Source organism: Bos mutus, chromosome 13, assembly GCF_027580195.1.
Source record: "Bos mutus isolate GX-2022 chromosome 13, NWIPB_WYAK_1.1, whole genome shotgun sequence".
Classification (NCBI taxonomy): domain Eukaryota; kingdom Metazoa; phylum Chordata; class Mammalia; order Artiodactyla; family Bovidae; genus Bos; species Bos mutus.
The window spans coordinates 54,510,156-54,531,582 of record NC_091629.1 but is presented as its reverse complement, the minus strand read 5'-3'; the positions used below and the strand labels follow the sequence as shown (position 1 = coordinate 54,531,582).

Below are 21,427 nucleotides of genomic sequence, written 5' to 3'. Positions count from 1 at the left end.
ATTGTTACTCATTCAGCAGTGACTCTTGAAGCATGAGAGACAGTATGATGTTCCATACACTTTTTACACTCATAGATATTAGACTCGGAAGGCTTCTTAAAGATCGTAGGTAGGACTGCAGGCAGAGCAAAGTTGCTGATGCAGCAGTGGCCCTTGCTTTGTTTATGGCCTGAACATGAGTTTTCATTAAAAAGCAGCACTGTTTTCCCTTTAATTCTGTTGTAGGAGACAGTCTTATTCTCTCAGAGTGACTTGAGATTTATGGTAGGTTGTCTGGGCAGGGGCTTCTGTTCAGCTGCGACACAAGTTATCACTGATTGGGGGAGCTTAACGTTTTGTAACATGCAGCTTTGAGCTCTTTTGTTGGACTTTCTCCAAAGGATTTCAAGTTCTTGATCCCTAGGCACATATTTGGATTACTGCTTTGGGGTCTTAAGGAATTGGAAAACCCAGCCTGTTGGAATTGAGATCTGGTAGCTGACAGATCCCAAGCCCTGAAGTTTCAGAGGCACCGTCGCTGATTTGCAGAGCTATGACTGGAATGTTGTATGAGATGTTACTAAAACAACTGATTTCATAAGCCGTGCTGAAACACCAGACTCCTCATTCACACATGGTAGTCATACCCGTCCGTCCTCATCTGCTCTTCCTCCCACATCTCTCGCTCGCAGGGCTCTCCCTGGTGCTCTTGACTTTTCTCCCACTGTTCACTCTTGAACTAAGCTTTGTCCCTGCCATCATAGCTGTGATTATGGCAGTTATTTCTAGTTTAAAGTTTTAAGTGTTATCAAGTCTTACATAATTCAGCATCTTCACTAGATTCTTCTAAACCAAAGCTGCTTTCTGGTTTCTCAGGATTGCAGAAGAGTAGAGTTGAAAGGGACTTCAAGGCCATCTAGTCAATATTGTTATCTTATGGATGATGAAGGGGCTTCCCAGCTGGCACTAGTGGTAAGGAATCCACCTGCCGATGCAGGAGACCCAAGAGATGCAGGTTCGATCCTCAGGTAGGGAAGATCCCCGGGAGGAGGAAATGGCAACTTGCTCCAGCATTCTTGCTTGGAAAATCCCATGGACAGAGGAGCATGGCAGACTGTAGTCCACGGGGCCACAGGCTTCCCTAGTGGCTCAGACGGTGAAGCGTCCATCTGCAATGCAGGAGACCTAGGTTCGATCCCTGGTTGGGAAGACCCCCTGGAGAAGGAAATGGCAGCCCACTCCAGTATTCTTGCCTGGAAAATCCCATGGACCATGGAGCCTGGTAGGCTACCATCATGGGGTCGCAAAGAGTTGGATACGACTGAGCAACTTCACTTTCCAGCGACTGGACACGCACATGGACGATGGAACAGAGTCCCAGTCATGTCCTAGTCAAAAGATTTGTTAGGCCATAGCACTAGGTTACAGTCAAGCTAGGATTCAGTTCTCATTTCACTAAATAGGACTCTTGCCCTAACTCTGATGGTTAGGGTCCTAAAAACACACACAGGAGGATTTCCCTTAAGAACTTGTGGAGAAAGGTGGGGAAAGAGTGCTCGGAGATTAGAAGTGAATTTATGAAAGGCTGCGTAATTTTTCTTATGTTCTCTAAAATAAGGATATCATCAATGAAATTTTGCATGTCCTAAAGGAGTCAGAATGACTGGTCCTATTTTGGTAACTCTTGTTTACTATGTCTTGTTTACTAGAAACAGTCTGGCATGTCCTTCCCTGATACCATGGTAAAAGGCTTGTGATACTATTTTGGTAACTCGTGTTTACTATTCTTTGCTTACTAGAAACTTTTTGGCATGTCCTTCCATTATATCCTGGTGAGATGCTTATAAGTTCACCTTTGCTTTATTGCAATTAATATGTTTGGAGGTGGTTCTCACATCTGCTTATTCCTTCAGCTTTATGCCTTAGGGTTCTTAGAATAAGTTTTTCCCAGAGCCCTCAATAATCATGATAATGGTGATAGCAGCTACTCGGTCATTGGCTGCTTACTGAACACCTGGTACGGTGCGAGGTCCTTTCATGGTTTGCTGGTTGTTAGGGCTGTTCTCCGTGTTTCTTTTGGGTACACGGTAGAGTTGCAGTCCATCATCTTGAAGTTGAGCGTGGCCACGTGACTTGCTTTGGATACTGAAATTTGACTGAAAGTCATGTGAGATACTAGGCAGATGCTTTTTTTTTTCCCCTGAAAGAAATCTGCAGTGGTTACACAGTATAAGCCAGTTAGCCCATACTTTAGACCACTGCATTTTTTAAACAGGAATTTTAACTGCAGCATAACCAAGCGCATCCTGAGGAATATACATGGATTTCTCCTTCATCCTCCTGGCTAAGGGCTGATAATAGCCCATGTTACAGCTGAGGCAGTGGAGGTAAAGGAGTTAAGTTACTTGTCTGTAATTTCTGAGCTAGTCACCTAGGCAGTTTGAGCCTGACATTCTTTTTATTTATTTTATTTTATTAATTTTTTGGGGCCGTGCTGGGTCTTGGTTGCTGCACAGGTTTTTCTCTCATTGCGGTGAGTGGGGGCTACTCTCTCGTTGCAGTGCACTGGCTTCTCCTTGCGATGGCCTCTCTTCTCGCTCAGCATGGGCACTGGAGCGTGCACGCTTCAGTATGGGCTGGGTTCTTGGGGCTCTGGGGCTCTGGAGCGCAGGCTCAATAATGGGCTTAGTTGCTCTGTGGCATGGGGAGTCTTCCCCGATCAGGGATTGAACTCCTGTCTCCCGCATTGGCTGGCGGATTCTTTACCACTGAGCCACCAGGGAAGCTGCCTTTGGTTTTATTCGTGTCTGCTTGTTCATTTTTGGCTGTGCTGGGTCTCCGTTGCTGCGTGTGCGCTTGCTCTAGTTGTGGCGGCGAGTGGGGCCTACCCTCTGGTTGTGGTGCTCAGGCTTCTCGTTGTGACGGTTTCTCTTCTTGGTGAGCACGACCTAGGGTACTTGGACTTAGCTGCCCTTCCTGGAGCAGGGATCAAACCTGTGTCCCCTGCACTGGCAGACGGATTCTTAACTGCCAGACCACCAGGAAGGTCCTGAGCCCGACATTCTTAAGCAGTTGCGGTGTGCTGCCCTACTGTGGGCTGTGTCATCTCGGTACCGAATGCGTCTAGAATGTGGGCTCTGCCTGTAATTACTTCATGTCAGAACTTCTGCTTACCTCTCTGTTTCGTCCCTTCTTACAGATAGATGCTCCTGCCGTTTCAGGTCCAAGGCTGACTGCTCCAGCCAGCATGTATCCTTCCCAGCGTTGGGCTGCACACCCACCACTCCTCTGTCATCTGTTCTCTGCTCTTATTGCCTTCTGAAATTCCATCTTCCACGTGATGAGCATAGTTCCTTGCCGTAAATATCCTCGCATTTCTAATATTTGTGAAGCAAATTTCTCAGAAGGCCACATTTAGCTTATGAATAGGAGACTGCCCGATGTGGTGATTAAAATGCATGGCCTCTGCAGCCGGCCACCGGGTTTGACTTCTTGCTGTGCTGCTCACTCTCCATGCCTCAGTTGCCTCATCTGTAAGGAGATAATACCTGTGTCTCATGGTTCTTTCGAGGATTAAATGAGTTAATTTATGTAATGCCTTGGAACAATACTTGGCACACTGTAAGCATGATTTAAGCATTAGATATTATAATTTTATGAAGAATCAGGTATCCAAGGACTAAGATGGAGATAAATCACTACTGATTTTAATCTTTCTGAGGTTAATATTAAGATATCAAAGATTTAATACCACCTTTAATTTTTCCTTTTGTTCAGTAGGAATTACTGAGTAACTTTATACGCTCTGGGGAGGAAATGACCTAGAGCTTGCCCCTAAAGAATTTACAGTATAGAGGGGAGATAAGATATATGTCTACCTGTACAGCAGATACCTGTACACAGATATTTGTGCTATTATGAAGTAGCCCATAAAAAGTGTCCAAGACAAGAAAGATAAAGGGCTTTGGAAGTTCAGAAAAGGAAGGGATGGGGTGTCAGAGAAGGCTTTGAGTCAGACTGGGCATTTTTTCGGGTAGGAAAGATGCAGGATTTGGATATGTGGAGACTGGGTGAGGAAGGGAGCCAGTCTCTGCCTGAAAGGAAAGATCAGATCCGAGGGCATAATAAATATATTCATTCATCCATTCAGCAAATATGTGTTGAACCTTGACTTTGTGCTCAGCACAGATATAAGCCCTGGGGCTGCAGTGGTGAACAGAATCAAGTTCCTGCTCTCATGGAGCTTATGTTCCAGGCTTATTTGAATATGCAGAACCATGATGTATCAGGTGGCTGACTAAGAAGAAAAATAAAGCAGGATAAGGAGACAGAATAGATTTACATAACTAAGAAAAGCATGATTAATTTCTAAAGGTCAGTTTTTTTGGGGGGCTGGGAATCTCTTGAGAAAACCCACTGTGTTACTTGCTTAGTTGTTTCCACTCTGTGCGACCCCCTGGGCTGCAGCCCACCAAGCTCCTCTGTCCCTGGAGTTCTCCAGGCGAGAATACTGGAGTGGGTAGCCATTCCCTTCTCCAGGGGATCTTCCCAAGCCAGGGATCAAACCCAGGTTTCCTGCCTTGCTGGCAAATTCTTTACTGTCTGAGCCACCAGGGAAGCACAAAGAATACTGGAGTGGGTTGCACTTCCTTTCTCCAGGGGTTCTTCCCAACCCAGGGATAGAACCTGGGTCTCGTGCCTTGCAGGTGGATTCTTGGTTACTGTCTGAGCCACCAGGGAAGCCCAGGAGACAGCTAAATGGCTTTTCCTGTGCCATGGACTGTATCTGCTGTTTTCTGTGCTCCTAGTTTTCTGTCCCTTGCTCTTGACAAATATCTAGATATTTCCCTTTCTGTGAGATTGAGACTAGTCCCAGTGTCTTCATGGGGCCTTCCCCCTCTGTATCTGCCAGAAGCACTCTCTTTACCCAGTTCTCTTCTGGAGTCAGAGTTTGCCTCTGTAACTGACTTGTCTTTTCTCATACTGTTACTTCTTTATTCCTGGAGAAGAAAATGGCAACCCACTCCAGTATTCTTGCCTGGAGAATCCCATGGCGGAGGAGGGCTACAGTCCACGGACACGACTGAGCGACTTCACTTTCGCTTTCACTTTCCTCCTTTATTCCACAAGCATATGATGCCTCAATACTTAGTAAACAGTTGTTGAACTTTCGTTTTGTTTCGGCCTTTACCGGGCTTTAGGAACTTGAAGATAAATGCACTTGGCCTCTGCCCTTGAGGAATGCACAGTCCTACTAGAGATAGAAATAAAAACTCCTACTACCAACATCGTGATACATGTCAAATTAGAGCCGTGTCCAGTTTTGTTAGAACTCCCCATGTACCCAGGGAAGTTGGTGAAGGCTTTTCAAAGGAAGGAACTTTTAAATTGGTTCCTGAAAATTGATTTGGAGTGAATAATCAGACTGGGACTGGTGTCTGATTTGAAGAAGCCTTTTATGCATAGGAAGTATCCTCTGAGGGAACAGGCGGAGGCTGGTGGAGCCTGTGGAGCTGAGTGGGAGGTCGGGCTGGAGGAGTAGTTTGGAGACATTGAAAGGCTTTGGAGATTGCAGGAAGGAGTTTAGATTTGTATTGGTAGTGAGGAGTCATCAGATACCTAAACAGAGGAGAGTAAATTGTATTCCATCCTTGGTAGAAGCGATTGGTATAAAACAGTGGCGCTCAAACTTGACTGCGTATTAGAATTGCCTGGAAAGCATTAAGAGAGCCAGTGCCCATTCTGCACGCCGGAAAAGCAGATTTCCCTGGAAGAGAGACTCAGGCGCTGGAATTTTGGTCACTTCTCAGGTGATTCCAGTGTGCATCCAAGTTAAGCACCAGTGATTGGGAGAGGCTTGACCAGCAGGTTAATGAATGAGGGAGGCCATTGCAATGGCCTGGCTAGGAGATAAGTCTCTGAATTGAGGCATTGGGAGCAGGGATAAGGGAAGACAGAGTCAACCATTATTATTGTTCTTCAGTTTGCTGTATGTTTGTCTTCTCCCGTAAAGTTGTGGCCCCATGAGTGCAAAGTCCAGTCGCTGTACTTTGAATTCCTCATGGAGAGCTGTGGGTAGCAGGTTCTCAATAAATATTTGCCATGATTAAAGTCAGTTTTCTTTTGTTCAGATACCCATAGTTGAGTTCTTAGGGCATTTTTATTTCAATTGGTTCTCTCTTTTTTGTTATTAAACAGAAATTCCTTTAGGAATGAGAATGGATGGAGATGAAACTTTTAGGTCAGTTTTACTTCCTCATAATTCTGATGAAAGATTTAGGAAGTTAAAACCCAGTGATTAAAACAATGTCTGCATATGGAGTTGATTTATCTGTACTGTCTTTCATTAGCCCAGATAATTAAATTTGCCCTTAACTTTTGGTATTTGTATAAAATCAACTAGTATTCATATACCCTTTAAAATAAAGACTCCACGTAGAGTACCTAGATTCTTAAAGTATTCCTGAGGTTTACCTTCCGCAACAGCACATGAAAGGTAAACCTCACAAATAATACCCAGATTCTGTTAAGCTGTGTATTGACTCAGGACTTTATCACTATAGTGTAGAAACAGACATGGTTTGTGCATGTGAAATAATTCCTCTTTGCCAAATAAATTTATCTGTGGGGATAGTATTTTAAAGTGTTGTGAAGCATTTTCATGTCAACCTTTCATACTCTGTTCTAATGGAGGCGAGTTGGAACATATGGAAATTAAGAACTTTAAAAATATTTGACAGCATTTATACCCCTTGCCACTTTGTATTTTGAAAAATAGCAAACCTACAGAAAGTAAGTTAAGAGAATTATACCTTAACACCCATCTCCCCTCTACCTGGATTCATCAATGATTAATGTTTTTCCAAATTTGCTTTATATCTTTTTCCATGTCTGCATGTGTGAAGTGTGAAAGTAAGTCGCTCAGTCATATCTGACTCTTTGCAACGCCATGTTCTATAGCCCTCCAGGCTCCTCTGTCCATGGGGTTCTCCAGGCAAGAATACTGGAGTGCGTTGCCATTCCCTTCTTCAGGGGATCTTCCCAACCCAGGGATCAAACCTGGGTCTCCTGCACTGCAGGCAGATTCTTTACCGTCTGAGCCACCAGGGAAGCTATATGTCTAGTTCTTTCTAAAGCTATCCCCTTTGGGAGTTTCTTGCAGACATGGTGACACTTCACTCCTGGAGAAAGGATGTCCAACTATAATACAGTCATATGACTTGGGATACTTGACATAAAACCAGTATGTAGTCCATATTTAAATTTTACCATTTCCTTGTTCTTTAGCTTTTTTGTTTTTCCTGATCTAGTATTCTGTCAAGGATCATACATCGTATTAAGTGTGTCCTTGCCTTTCAGTGTGGATTAGTGCCATCTGGTAGTCACAGGTTTCCAGAATGGGAGTGAATACCCGCTTTAAAGGACGTCATGGCCCTGCTTCCCACCCTGCTTACCTGTTTACCCCCTTCCACGGCCCCCGTCACAGACTGGGAATGGACCTTCTTAGACTGATGGCAGGAAGTCTAAGGATGACCGGTTCATCCTAAAGTAGAACCTAGCACTGAGTGTCGACTGGCTTGTGGGCATCATCCTGATGCTCGGAGATGTTTTGTCCTATGCAGAGTCGCTGCCCATTTTATGGCTAAGCCATTCAGGTTGCCCAGGTACCTAAGAGAATGTTAGCACAGGGAACTATGTTCAGTGTCTTATAATAACCTATAACGGAAAGAACCTGGAAAAGAATATATATATATTTACACACACACACACACACACACACACGCACACACATATATATAACTGAGTTACTTTGCTGTACACCTGAAGCTAACACAAAATTGTGAATTTACTGTACTTTAAAAAATGATAAAAGAAGTGGAGAATGTGGTAGTGTTAATGAGACTTTGGGAAGAGCTTTGCATAGTTGTCTCTAAATCACCTGAAACAGTAAGAGTTAGGAGTTGTCTTCTGAGGACATTTCTTGAGGACTGCTGATTATGATGACCTTGTCTTTATACAGTTCATATTAATTAATAGTTTTAATTTTTTGAGAAAACTGTTAAGGACCTCCCTACCCCCACCCCCACTTTAAATATTCTAGTGGTTGTGGCCTTTTGCTCCCTTGCCCTTCTTGTTTTACACTCCTTCCTGGGCAGACTTCTTGCTTGTTTTAGCTCTTGATGACCCTGAAATCTTTGTTTCCATCCCCATTCTCTTCTGAGCTCCAGACCCTCATTTCCAACCACGTAACTCTTTGCAGCTTCTCCTGCATGTTCCATATGCAAAACTGAACTTGCTGTCTTTCTGTGTAAACCTGAGCATTGATCTGAATGTTGGGTGGGTGGAGGTGAGAGTGACGTGGTATTTGACCAGGGGGCTAAGAACACTAGACTCAGGTCCCTAACCGGCTCCTGCCGTCCCGAACACCCCTCCCTTCCCTAAGCCCCGTCCCTGCACGAGCCCCCCCTCCCCCCAGCATACACACTTAATGGGAAGGAGGCAACCGAAGGCAGGGCTTTGCTCATAACATCATTTCTGGCTGAATGTGGAGTCTTGGAAGTTAGACTTTATGAAATGGTTCTCAATCTTTTTTTTTTCCATTATCACTCCCCTAAGGAGCCTTTTTTAGACAGGCTATTTTTTTTAGTATTATCCTCCCATCCATGAAGATTTAATACCACAAATATGTAGCGTATCTGTTTATGTACTGTGTCTGCTTAATAATGAGTAAGGTATTTTAACCCCCAGGAACCAGTTTTTGCCCCCTTGGAGAGGTACTGTCCCCTTGAGAATGCATGCTTTAAGCTAAGCTGGAGGCAGTCTGTGAAGTCTCGAAACAGCACAAGCCAGAGTGTCTGCTTGCCATCTCTCCTGCCCACAGAGAATTTACCTTAGGCTCACAGCTGATGGCTGAAACCAGAGTTTGGTCATCTTGTTGTGACCGTGGCTCACAGAAATAACACTGTACTGTGCCCAGTGTACATGCAAATATGTTATTCAGATGTTTTAATACTCGGTATTTATTCTTAACTGCTTCTCATGTACTCTATTTTTAGTCTGTATTCTTTTAAAGATAGTTTTATTGAGGTAATTTACATACTGTAAAATTCACCTGTTTTCTATGTATTTTTTTATTTTAAAAGAAATGCTGGTTGTGACCCACTGGTTGGCAACAGCCTGGCTCTCAGCCAGAAGAACAATGCCAAGGCCTCGCTGGTCTGGAGACCACCCGTAGTCCACCAAAGAAGTGAGAAGGAAGTAGTGACAGGGTCCTAACCCTGAACCCCTGGTTCTCACTGTAGTCATGGGACTTTGTTTTAATAAATACCCTTGGACTTGAACAGACTGGTCATTTTACTCCTTGGTAAGAGATGAATGCTGGAGAGCTCCTGGTGGCTCAGACAGTAAAGAATTTCCCGCAGTGTGGGAGACCAGTATTCAGTCCCTGGGTTGGGAAGATCTCCTGAAGAAGGGAATGGCTATTCACTCCAGTATTCTTGCCTGGAGAATTCCACGGACAGAGGAGCCTGGTGGGCTATGGTGCATGGGATCACAAAGAGTCAGACAATTGAATGACTAACACTTTCATAGGGGATGAATGCTGGAGAGCTCATGGCAGGGGCCGTGCGCTTTTCAAACCCACAGGTGAAAACTGCTTTGGTGGCAGCCAAAGGGTTTGCCTCACCAGGAAGGTGAAACGGGCATCTTCATTCTGTGATTTGTGGTGCCCGCACACATGCTCCCCCCACCCCCCCACCAAAAGAAAGTGGAATGGGGATGTGGAGAGGGGAAGATTGGATTTATCCATAAGAATATTGGAGAGAGCGACTGTAGCAATCTATATATTTGATTAATTTGCTGTCGTTAATCTCTTAAAAGGGGATGAAGCACTGAGGAAATGAAATAGGAAGCTGCTGAGTCTTCATTAGAAGAGCAGAAGAGGCCTAAACAATGGGGTCTGTTGGGGTGCATGCGTGGTCAGAGGGAGGCCACGCCTGCAGCCAGGAGGAATCATCTGCGCAGACAGGGAAATGAGTGGTCAAAAGGTCTGGAGAGTAGATTTTGCCCGTGTTTACCTTTTTGTTTTTTGGTCGTACTGTGCAGCATGTGGGGATCTTAGTTCCCCCACCAAGGATCGAACCCATGCATCCTGCATTGCAAGGCCGGAGTCTCTGGACCAGCAAGGAAGTCCCTGCCCCTGCTTGCTTTTGACCCCAGAACCAGGCAGGGCAGGAATATGATAGGAGCAAAGAAAACCGGCAAAGAAAAAGAAAAAGGGCTTCCCTGATAGCTCAGCTGGTAAAGAATCCGCCTGTAATGCAGCTCAGGAGACCTCAGTTTGATTCCTGGGTTGGGAAGATTCTCTGGAGAAGGGATAGGCTACACCCCAATATTCATGGGCTTCCCTTGTGGCTCAGCTGGTAAAGAATCTGCCTGCAATGGGGGAGACCTGGGTTGGATCCCTGGGTTGAGAAGATCCCCTGGAAAAGGTAATGGCCACCCACCCAGTATTCTGGCCTGGAGAATCCCATGGACAGGGATATTTAGGAGTTCCTGATAATTCAGGTGGTGAAGAATCCGCCTGCAATGCAGGAGACCCCAGTTCAATTCCTAGGTCAGGAAGATCCCCTAGAGAAGGGAAAGTCTACCCACTCCAGTATTCTGGCCTAGAGAATTCCATGGACCGTGTAGTCCATGGGGTTGCAAAGAGTCGGACATGACTCAGCAACTTTCACTTTCAAAGAAAACTGAGACATCCCATCCCAGAGCAGCAGAATAATTAGAGCATATATTCGTGGAATGCTTAACTATATGCCGGGAACTAAACATTGTATATTCTCACTTTATATTTTATATTTAATCTTTTAAAACTATGAGGTTGTACATTGTTGTAGTGCCCCAACTCCCCATGTTATGATGAGGAAAACTGAGGTCAGGAAGATAAAGAAACTTGTTCAGAGTCACACAGTTAGTTTTTTGTTCTTACATGTAATGTAGGACACTGAAGACCCTGCCTGGACTAGGTGAACCTGCTGCCTCTGGGACCATGTCTGCTGCACCAGCCTTCTGAGGAGTGCAGCTTACCTGGCAGATCCCGTGATCATCATTTAAGTCACTTAGTCTCCAGGTTGCTACCCTGAAGTTCACTGTTAGAGGCTGGTGACCACAACACTAAAAATAACATTGTCCTAGAGAATATTTATAGTTTTTTCATTCCCTCAAGTACAGACTGTGCCTTATCTGGGAAATACCACTTATTTTAGGGCTCTTGAGTTGGGCATTTAAATGGTAGGGCTTGTTAGGTGGTAGTCATATTTCAAATTAGTTCTGCGGACATTTGCATGCTTCTGAGTTCCCTGTGACGTACCTGGTGCCAGGGTAACATGTTACCACAGGTCTGGTAGGGGAAATAGACACAAGCAATATTTAAATTGCAGGGAAACAAAATAAGTAGAACAATAAAAGGAACATTAAGGCATAGGGGAGGTTAGGAAAATCTTCTCAGAAGAGTTAACATTTGAGTTAGGTTTTGATGGATGAGTAGAAGTTAGAAGTGAAGTGAAGTCGCTCAGTCGTGAACTGTAGCCCACCAGGCTCCCCCATCCATGGGATTGTCCAGGCAAGAACACTGGAGTAGGTTACCATTTCCTTCTCCTGGTAGGTAAATAGTTGCAGAATAATTAAGTGAAAATGGCTAGAGAGATGGACAGAGGCCTCCTTCTGATGTTATTGCCAGTGTGTTTATAGATTCTTAATGATATAGTAGAAAGAGCTTCCAGTTGTAAAATCTCCCCCTTTTCCCCTAGTGTCCTGAAATGCCATTCGGCTCCTATGCCTCAGCAGTAGGGCAACTGGATGCCCAAGGATATTGCTGTGGGCCAGTTATAGGAGGGAAAAAATTGCTACCCATGTAACACCCACAGGCACACTGCAACTCTGGCAGTTTCCTACTTGTGTGAGGAGATGGGGGTATTCCTTGTAGCCTAGCTCCAAGCTAAGACTTTTTTTTGGCCACACTTTGTGGCATGTGGGATCTTAGTTTCCTGACCAGGGATCGAACCCACACTCCCTGTGTTGGAAGCATGGAGTCTTAACCACTGGACCACCAGGAAGTCCAGAGATTGGGTTTTTGAAGTATAACGTGCATTTGGTTAAGTGTACATATATCAAGGGTACTGCTCACTGGGTTTTAACATGTGTATATTCCTTTGTAGGGCTTCCCCTGTGGCTCAGTGGATAAAGAATCCTCCATCAATGCAGGAGCCACAGGAGGCACGGGTTTGATCCCTGGGCCAGGAAGATCCCCTGGAAAAGGGCATGGCAACCCATTCCAGTATTCTTGCCTGGGAAATCCCATGGACAGAGAAACCTGGTGGGCTGCAGTCCATAGGGTTGCAAAGAGTTGGACACGACTGAAGAGACTGAGCACACACACTCGCATACAGAACGTCTTGTTTTGTATCTGGTTTCTCTTACTCAGCTTTATGATTGTGGGATTCATATAGATGGCTGGAGAGCACTGATAACCCGTCACACTGTCAGGAAGCGATCCAGAATAATCACATGTGGCTTATGTGTTTATTGGTGACATGTGTTTGTGCAGAGCATTTGCAGGTGCCAAATTCCAGGTGCTCCGCATGGGCCTGCGAGCACAGGTGAGCAAGTTCCTTCCATCACGGAGCTTGCTGTCCAGTGCAGGAGATAAACGCACACACGTAATTACATATAATACACAGAATTAAAATGAAGATCTGGTCAACCTTTACGGTTTTTGCAGTGATTTTGAAAGATTTTCTTTATGGTTTTTGAAAGACTTTCTATTGGAGGTGAAATGTCTTCTCATTGTCAAAGGATTAGAATTTTTCCAGGTGGTCAAGTTCAAGTGTGGAGATGTGAAGCATCATGGTATCTTTGGAAACTTGCATTAGTAATACTTGTAGATTGATTAAGATGTGTAAGAAGACCAAAAATACTACTTTCGGAAGAAATTTTGAGGAAAACCTTAGTGTGCAAGTTTGGCTTCTTAGTTGGAGCTGTGGGTAGGAGATGACCACTCTAGTGACCAGTTGTAAATGCATCATTATGAAGAAGGCAGAGAACAGAAGTCAAATTTGGTAACTGCTGTAGCCAAAGGAAAACTCCCTGCAGTGCTCTTCTGTTGATGTTATGGAAGATTTTTTTTCAGGTTAGATAAAACTACAGAGACGCTTATTATGATTGTGTGTTGTTTTTTTTTTAATAATTGAGATGACTTGAGATGTCCTGTAAGCCATCAAAAATTTCCTAAGGGAGGGTGGATTTTGCTGGAGCATCTCTCCCTTAATCATGAGATTTTGTAGCAAAATGTGTTCCCTGTTCTCTCAGTTTTCTGGCGCTAACATAACAAAATACCACCGGCTGGGTAGCTTACCCAAAGGTGTATTTTCTCATGATTCTGGAGGCTAGAAGTCCAAGGTCAGGGTGGCAGATTTGATTTCTCTTTGACTGCAGGGCTCCTTCTCGCCCTGTCCTCACCTAGGCTTCTCTCTGTGTTCTGTTTCCTGATCTCCTCTTAAAAGCACACCTGCCATATTGGATTAGGGCCCACTCCAGAGACCCCTATTTTAACTTCATTACTTCTGTAAAGACTTGCTCTCCACATACAGTCACATTCTTAAGTACTGGGGATCAGGGCTTCAACCTGCAAGTTTTGGGGTGTGGGAGGAGACGGTTCAGCTCATTTACACCCATGTCCAGAACCTGTCATGACATTGTTGGGCTGTGTGAAGGCTGTCCCCTGAGAAACGCAGGGGTCAGACCGCTCCAAGACCAGCAGGGAGCTGTGAGGTAGCCGAGTCTGCTCAGACCGCTCTGGGGGCTGGGCTTGCTCTTAAAGCACCACTTCTGACTTCCTCATGACTTGTCTGTGCACACACAAACCTGTGAGTCCTGAGTGATGTGTCTAGAACTTAAGACTGGTATTCTGTCAATTAATAGAGATTGAAAATAGGGACTAGGATGAAAAGAATCCAAACTGTATAGGCCAGGTGAATGTCATGAGAAAAGTGATGTCATAACTTTCATAACTCTTAATAATCTGTTCCAATGTTGAGCAAACCATATCCCTCTCCTGCCGTTTCACCCTTTTGATTAGCTGAAGTTAAACAGCCTTGGCATTCTCCTTATCAGAACATTTGAACACCAAAGAGCTGTTCCTAAGTCAGATCACCTTAACCTTCCTCCTGCTTCTGGGCGGAAAGTTGTTTTCTGTAGAAGGATTTTTATTTTGAATTTTCTATTGTGATGGCCACTGAGGGGATTTTTCTTTTAAAGATGTGCTCTTAGACAGTCATCTCCTAAGCTTGTTTCAGTGGAGACAGAAAAATCTTGTTGGGATGAATTTTGTAGGGGCTGCTTCTGTTTCGGTCCACACTGAGATTCTGTGGTGCATATGAGGCTTATTATAGGTACCTGGGAGCTAGAACTCTGGTTTTCAGTGAAGTAGTGTGTATTATTACGGTGTGTGTCCCAGAGTTGCTGTGCTAAGACCCATTTTCAGAATTAGAACTTTGAAACTTCTAGGCCATGAAGAGAACTCATGCAGAGTTGAACGAGATGTGTTAGCTCACATCATATTGTGTGTATGTGCTCAGTCGTATCTGACTCTTCCCAACCCTATGGACTGTAGCCTGCGAGGTGCCTCTGTCCAGGGGATTTCCCAGGCAAGAATACTGGAGTGAGTTGCCATTTCCTCCTCCAGGGGATCTTTCTGACCCAGGGATCGAACCCACTTCTCCTGCATTGGCGGGCAGATTCTTTACCACTGAGCCACGTGGGAAGCCATCGCATCATATTAAACCCAGCCTAATGTGAAGCAGGGGGTTTGAGAAAGTCATGGCATGCCCAGGCGTGTTCATGTTGCATCCCTGTTACTGCCAACATAGTTCTGTTGCCTTTTCTATTCTTTTGCTTAGCTGTGGGCTGATTGACCAGGAGTTTAATTTTTGCCAGTATGGTGTGGGTCACAGTGAGCATTTAAAGATCTTTGAACAGCATTCAAAGGTACTGTGCATTGTGACTCTAATTTCTGCTTATATTAATATAATACTCATGTTCTCTTTGACTTGCTTGGCTGTTTACTGATGAATGAGGTTTTTTTTTTTCCTTTTTTTTTAAACAGACATAACTGAGTTACTGTTAATTCTTTTACAGGGAGTAAATTCATTGTTTAAAATGGGTCACAGTTCCAAAGTATACCCAGAATTTTACTTACTTTTTGGAGAAACAAAACTCTTTCAAACCTGTTGAAAACAAAATTCAACTGAAGGGATTTGAAAGACCTTATTAACTTTATTAGATGATTCATGAACTGGGCAGCGTCCCATCCAGCACACAGATGGGAGCTCTAAAGAGCTGTGTCAGATGGAAGATCTATAGGCAGAAGGGAATGGGATGAAGAAGTTACTTGCAAAGTGTGGATTATTTGTGGCAAGGTCACCTTCCTTTAGGGGACTGCAGAAGTCTGTCAAGCAGATTACCTCACTAGTGCTGACCAGGTAACTCCAGATTGACTGGTTTAAAATTCCCCTCCTGGGAGAAGTTGAAACTGTAAATTACGTATTAAGTTGCTGTTTGGTGACCCAGGCTTAGCCCAAGTGACTCCATTTTGGTTTGGTTGTGTCTTTCTTTTAAAAAAAAAAAAAAAAAAAACCTTTCTCTGTTTAGTCAACAGTATTTCCTGTACCTTCAACAAATCAAATGTTTTCATTTTCCACATTTGTCTATTTAGTTTCCTACCATTTTGTTCTTCTGTACTCTTAGATTTGACTCTACTGACTTTTTTTTTTTTGGTCTGTGATTTTTTTTCTCTTTTACAAACTAGGTAGGTAATACTATTCTTGAAAAGTGTTTTTTAGCCACAAAGGTGCTAACAGTACTCATTTACTTTGGCTGTTGGGAGCCTGCAACCCACAGCAGACTGATTTGAGATTCAGAGGAACGTGGTAGAGTGGTGTGTTTTATTGGAACCTTCCATCTTTAGAAATCCTTGAGCATTTGCTGCCATATTTTCTAGATACGTCTCCTGACTTTTAAAGTCCCCTCACCCTTTTAAAATTAGAAATAGTTCAACAAAATAATTCAGATGATATCCTCCCTCTTAAGAGGAGGAGGAGATAGGATCCATAGGTAACATTGCACTGGGGAGTGGATGCTCCCTGTGTTTTGTATCCCTGAGTCTTTGACCCCAATTCTTCAGTTCTTTGTAGTAGTGTTTTACATTCATTCTCTTGCCATAGCCTCGTGGTGGATGGGATTGTGTCCCTATCCCTTGATTTTGGGCTTGGCTGTATGATTTGCTTTAGGTCGGTGGGATGTTAGTAAACATGATGAAAGTAGAAGTCTGCGCTGTGCTTGTGCGGGTGGGCTCGTGTCCTTTTGTGCCCTTGTCATCACCGTGAGAAGACCCCTGAGTAGCTGCAGCCTCTTCAGCTTGGGCCTCAGAGTGAGACCATAGAGCAGAGCCCCCACAGATTATCTGTAACTTAAAGCAGAGCCAACACAGCTCAGACACCTGAGGGAAAATTAAATGCTTCTGCCAGTAAGATTTTGTGGTTTGCTGTTGTACGCATCATTGTGGCAATAGATGACCAGTACGGTCATCCTGCTGCATCCAGGACAGGCAGGCTTTCTTGGGTGGTCTCTCTTCCTGCCTGGCCATTACAGGATTCCCAGTTGGCCCACTCCACCCTTTTCTTTCCACCCAGTGTTTTCCTCATTCTTCCTTATTGTTCTCCTCTACCTTATAGCTTCTACTTACTTGTATGTTGTGTTCTCTCCTAACTTTTCCACGTCCAAAGCCCTTTCTGACTGTAGTTTCTCTTGAACTCATGACTTATCAGCTCCCACTCCTGTTGCCTATGCCTTACTTGGTACCTTCCATTTCAGATTTCTGAGAGACAATCAACTTTGCCTGGCAGGTTTTCTCCCAGCCCAGAAATGTCATGTCCTCAGTTGTTGGCCTGCTTGGTCATTGATTCATGTTAGGTTAGGGGCCCACCTCTGGTCCAGTTAAATGTGTAGGGATGTGTTGGGAAGGGGACATGTCTTGAAATACACGAGTGCCTAATACTGCCTTGTTTAAGAGAGGCTGTTAATGTGTGGAAATCACAGTTATAAGACAGGTCTTCTACACAGGGTTGTATGTCATCTGGGGGTTTTAGTGAATATTCACGCTTTTCATTTTCTGGACTCATCAGTTCCCCAGAGGGGAAGCTTTTAACTTGGCTTTTGCAAGTTTAAAATGTTCTGAGGCTGCATTCCAGTTTTAAGTTTCCTAGTTCTAAGATAACTAACCTTACAGTGTGAGTTCTCAGGATGAACCTCTTTCAAGGAAAAATGTGAGAGAAGAGACCATCTACTGGAAAGATTGTTACTTGGCAAAACCTTCCAACGAGTTGAGAAGAAAATAAGTTGGCCTGTTCTAAAGTTCTAGACTATTTAGGCGGTTCCATAGCTTTTCTGTATAGGGGAAGAGATTGATCAAATTAAAGCTGGTTTATAGCATTTAAAAGGTTGTGCTTTTAATTTCAATTTATCTCTTTAAGTATTTATGTTTTGGGATACTCTTATAAATGATACTTTAAAAATGTTAATTTACATTTGTTCCTTGCTAGTATATAGAAATACAGTTGGCTTTTGTATATCGACCTTATATCCTATGATCTTAGCAAACCAATTTACTGATTTTAGAAATGTTATTCTAGATTCTTTGGGATTTACTATATTAATAGGTATTTTGAGTGCAAGTAAAGACAGTTGTATTTCTTCCTGTTTAATCTGTTTGCTATTTCTTTTTCTTGTCTTATTGCACTGGCTAGGACCCCAGTATGATGTTGAAGTGATATGATGGTAAGATTAGACACTCTTGCCTTGTTCTTGAGTTTAGGGAAAAATTATGCAGTCCCATTAATGGTAGGTTTTTCGTCCTTGCTTTTTATCAGATTGAGGAAGTTTGCTTTTATTTCTGGTTTCTGGAGGGTTTTCATCACAAATGTTGGAGTTTGTTAGATGCTTGTAGCTGCTGAGATGATCATGTGGGTTTTTTCTTTAGTCTGTTGATACAGTGAATTACATTAATTGATTTTTGATGTTGAATGCCTCTTGCATACCCAGGATAAATCCCACTTGGTCTTGATGTAGTACCCTTTTTATTTATTGCCATATTCAATATGATAGTATTCTGTTAAGATTTTAGTGTCTTTGTTTTGATCTTTGTCTTAAATGTGTGGCTTCTTATATTGCTGTTGCAGGACTTGTCGGCTTAATGCTGGCCGACATTAGATGGAAGTATTCCCTCTTGTATTTTCTGGAAGAGTATATGTAATATATTGCTATACAGGAGATACTGCAGATTCAGTTCCAGACCACTGCAATAAAGTGAATATTGTAATAAAGTGAGTTGCATGAATTTTTTGGTTTGCTACTGCATATAAAAATTATGTTTATACTATAGTTCGTCTAGTCAAGGCTATGGTTTTTCCTGTGGTCATGTATGGATGTGAGAGTTGGACTGTGAAGAAGGCTGAGCGCCAAAGAATTGATGCTTTTGAACTGTGGTGTTGGAGAAGACTCTTGAGAGTCCCTTGGACTGCAAGGAGATCCAACCAGTCTATTCTAAAGGAGATCAGCCCTGGGATTTCTTTGGAAGAAATGATGCTAAAGCTGAAACTCCAGTACTTTGGCCACCTCATGCGAAGAGTTGACTCACTGGAAAAGACTCTGATGCTGGGAGGGACTGGGGGCGAGAGGAGAAGGGGACGACAGAGGATGAGATGGCTGGATGGCATCACTGACTTGATGGACATGAGTCTGAGTGAACTCCGGGAGTTGGTGATGGACAGGGAGGCCTGGCGTGCTGCGATTCATGGGGTCACAAAGAGTCGGACACGACTGAGCTTCTGATCTGATCTGATCTGATACTATAGTCTGTTAAGTGTGCAACCACTAGCATTATGTCTAAAAAGCAATTTATATAACTTAATTAAAAATAAGTTTTATTGCTAAGGCATGCTGACTCTCATCTTTTAAAACAGGGTTGCCGCAGACCTTCAATTTGTAAAAAATGTAGTGTCTGTAAAGCACGTAAAATGAAGTACAATAACTATTTGGTGAGATTCTCCGCTGAAGCTACCTGGGCCTTTGTTGAAAGGTTATTATCTACAAATTCACTGTCTTTAATAGATGAAGGGCTGTTCAGGTTCTTTTGTTTAAGTGAGCTTGTCTAGTTTGTGTCTTTGAGGAACTCATACATTCATCTAAGTTGTCCAAATTTAGAGGCAAGTTCTACCTTCACATACTATTATACCGTTTCACATTTCACATGCAGTGTAAGATGCTAACAATACAGTATGCTTCTAGTTCTTCCCTTCTATCCTACGTGATTATTGGTGTCATACATTTTCCTTTTAGATATTTTATAAATTCTACAATATACTGTTATTATTTTTGCTTTAGATTGTTCTTTTGGAATAAGTAATAATTTGTGGAAAAGATTTTTTATACTTACATTTTGATAACTTTTGGAACTATTTTGTGTGGATCCTCATTTTTTGTCTGATTATCATATGCCTTTTACTTGAAAGACGTCTTTACCTTTTCTTGTAGGGCAGGTGTGCTGACATTGAATTACTTCATCTTTTGTCTGAAAAGCCATTATTTTGCCTCCATTTTTGAAAGGTATTTTTGCTGACTAGAATTCTGGGTCATGAAGTCTTTTTTTTTCTTTCTTCCCCTTTTCAGTGGTTAAGAGGTGCCTCACCATTATCTTCTGGATTGCAAGTAGTGTGCTGAATTTTTTTCCCCCCCTCAGAAGGTAATGCCTTTTTCTTCCAGCTGTATTTCAGATTTTCTCTTTAACCTTGGTTTTTAGCAATTAAACTGTGAAGTGTCCAGGTATGTGTTCTCTGTTGTATTTATTTGTTTGTTTACTTGTTTATATTCATCCTGTAGGATTTTCTTAGATCTATGGTTTGATGACTTTATTTTTGGAAAATCTCAAGCCATCTTTCTTTCAAATGTTATTTCTGCCTTGCTCACCCCTCTCCAGTTGCATGCTTGTGGTATTTGGTCATACCTCACAGCTCTTGGACGTTCTGTCTGTTGTGTCCTCCCTGCCCCTCTCCCCCTTTTGTGTTTCGGTTTAGGTAATTTTGTAGTGATCTGTCTTCAGGCTCGTTGATTCCTTCCTTAATTTTATTGAGGGTTTGGTGGGCTCGTCAAAGGAACTTTTCATCTCTGATACCATTACAAAAAAGCGTTTCTCTTTGGCTCTTTCTTACATATTCTAGCTTTCTGTTGAAATTTGCCATCTATTCATGCATATGGTCTACTAAACTGTTTAACGTGTTAAGCATTGGGGTTTTTTTTTAATAGTTTTTAAAATTTCTTACTTTATTTATTGGCTGCTCTGGGTCTTCATTGCTGCACATGGGCTTTCTCTGGTTGTGGTGAGCAGGGGCTGCTCTTGAGTTGCCGTGTGAGGCCTTCTCATTGCAGTGGCTTCTCTTGTGTGGAGCGTGGGCTCTAGTGAGTGGACCTCAGTAGTTTGGTGCATGAACTCAGTTGCCCCTTGGCATGTGGGATCTCCCCACACTGGGAATCGAACCCATGTTGCCTGCCTTGGCAAGTGAATTCTTAACCACTGTACCACATTATAGCTGTCTTAAACACTGTTAAATTCCCTATCTGGGTCATCTCTGATTGATTCTCTTTAGAGGTTTGTCTCCATTTCATACCCACTTTGCTTTTTTGTATACCTTGTAATTTTTGATCAGCTGCTGGACTGAGACTGAGTTGGACATTAAATATTGATGTTGAGATTAGTGTTACATTAGGGGTAGGTTTTTGGGAGGAGGAAAAATGTCACATTTGTGTATATAGAATATTCAGGACCTGTTATAGGACTGGGGACGTAATTTTCTTTGTTCAGTTGTAAAATTTTAGATTTCTCTAACTTGCTCTTTTTTACAGCATTCCTAAGGGTCACCTTATCATAGCTTGACCCTTGTAGTTGCTTTTTCCTTTCCTTCTGCTCCCACTGGACCTAAAACTCTTCCTTAGTTCCATTGGCATGCACACCAAATACGTTTGTTAGCAGATTTGTCTTCTCTCTCTGGACTAAAGTAGGTAATGTCTTATTCCTATATTTGGATCTCTGTGATCTTTTATATATATATATATATATTATATATTAAAATTTTTAGTTGCATTTTGAAAGTGAAGTCTCTGACTCTTTGTGACCCCATGGACTGTAGCCCACCAGGCTTCTCCGTCCATGGGATTTTCCAGGCAAGAACACTGGAGTGGGTTGCCATTTCCTTCTCCAGGGGATCTTCCCATCCCAGGGATCGAACCCAGGTCTCCCACATTGCAGGCAGACGCTTTACCCTCTGAGCCATGAGGGAAATAC

At 43.0% G+C, this 21,427-nt stretch overlaps 1 protein-coding gene and 1 long non-coding RNA gene across 5 annotated transcripts in view; both read left to right on the top strand.

The window, feature by feature from the left end:
- The window catches only part of CHD6 (chromodomain helicase DNA binding protein 6), a 200,705-nt gene that overhangs the window by 9,152 nt on the left and 170,126 nt on the right, over window positions 1–21,427 (top strand). Inside the window, exon 1 of one of the 4 annotated variants that reach the window (XM_070381755.1) lies at window positions 19,773–19,831. The exons of the other annotated variants lie outside the window; for them this stretch is intronic. The gene's annotated coding sequence lies outside the window, so the exon portion shown is untranslated. Of the gene's footprint in view, window positions 1–19,772; window positions 19,832–21,427 lie in introns of those variants that run through there. 4 annotated transcript variants of the gene reach the window in all.
- Window positions 1,687–4,358, top strand: LOC138990541 (uncharacterized). Its single transcript, XR_011466677.1, has 3 exons — window positions 1,687–1,746; window positions 3,179–3,228; window positions 4,163–4,358. It is a non-coding gene; the product is annotated as an uncharacterized lncRNA (long non-coding RNA).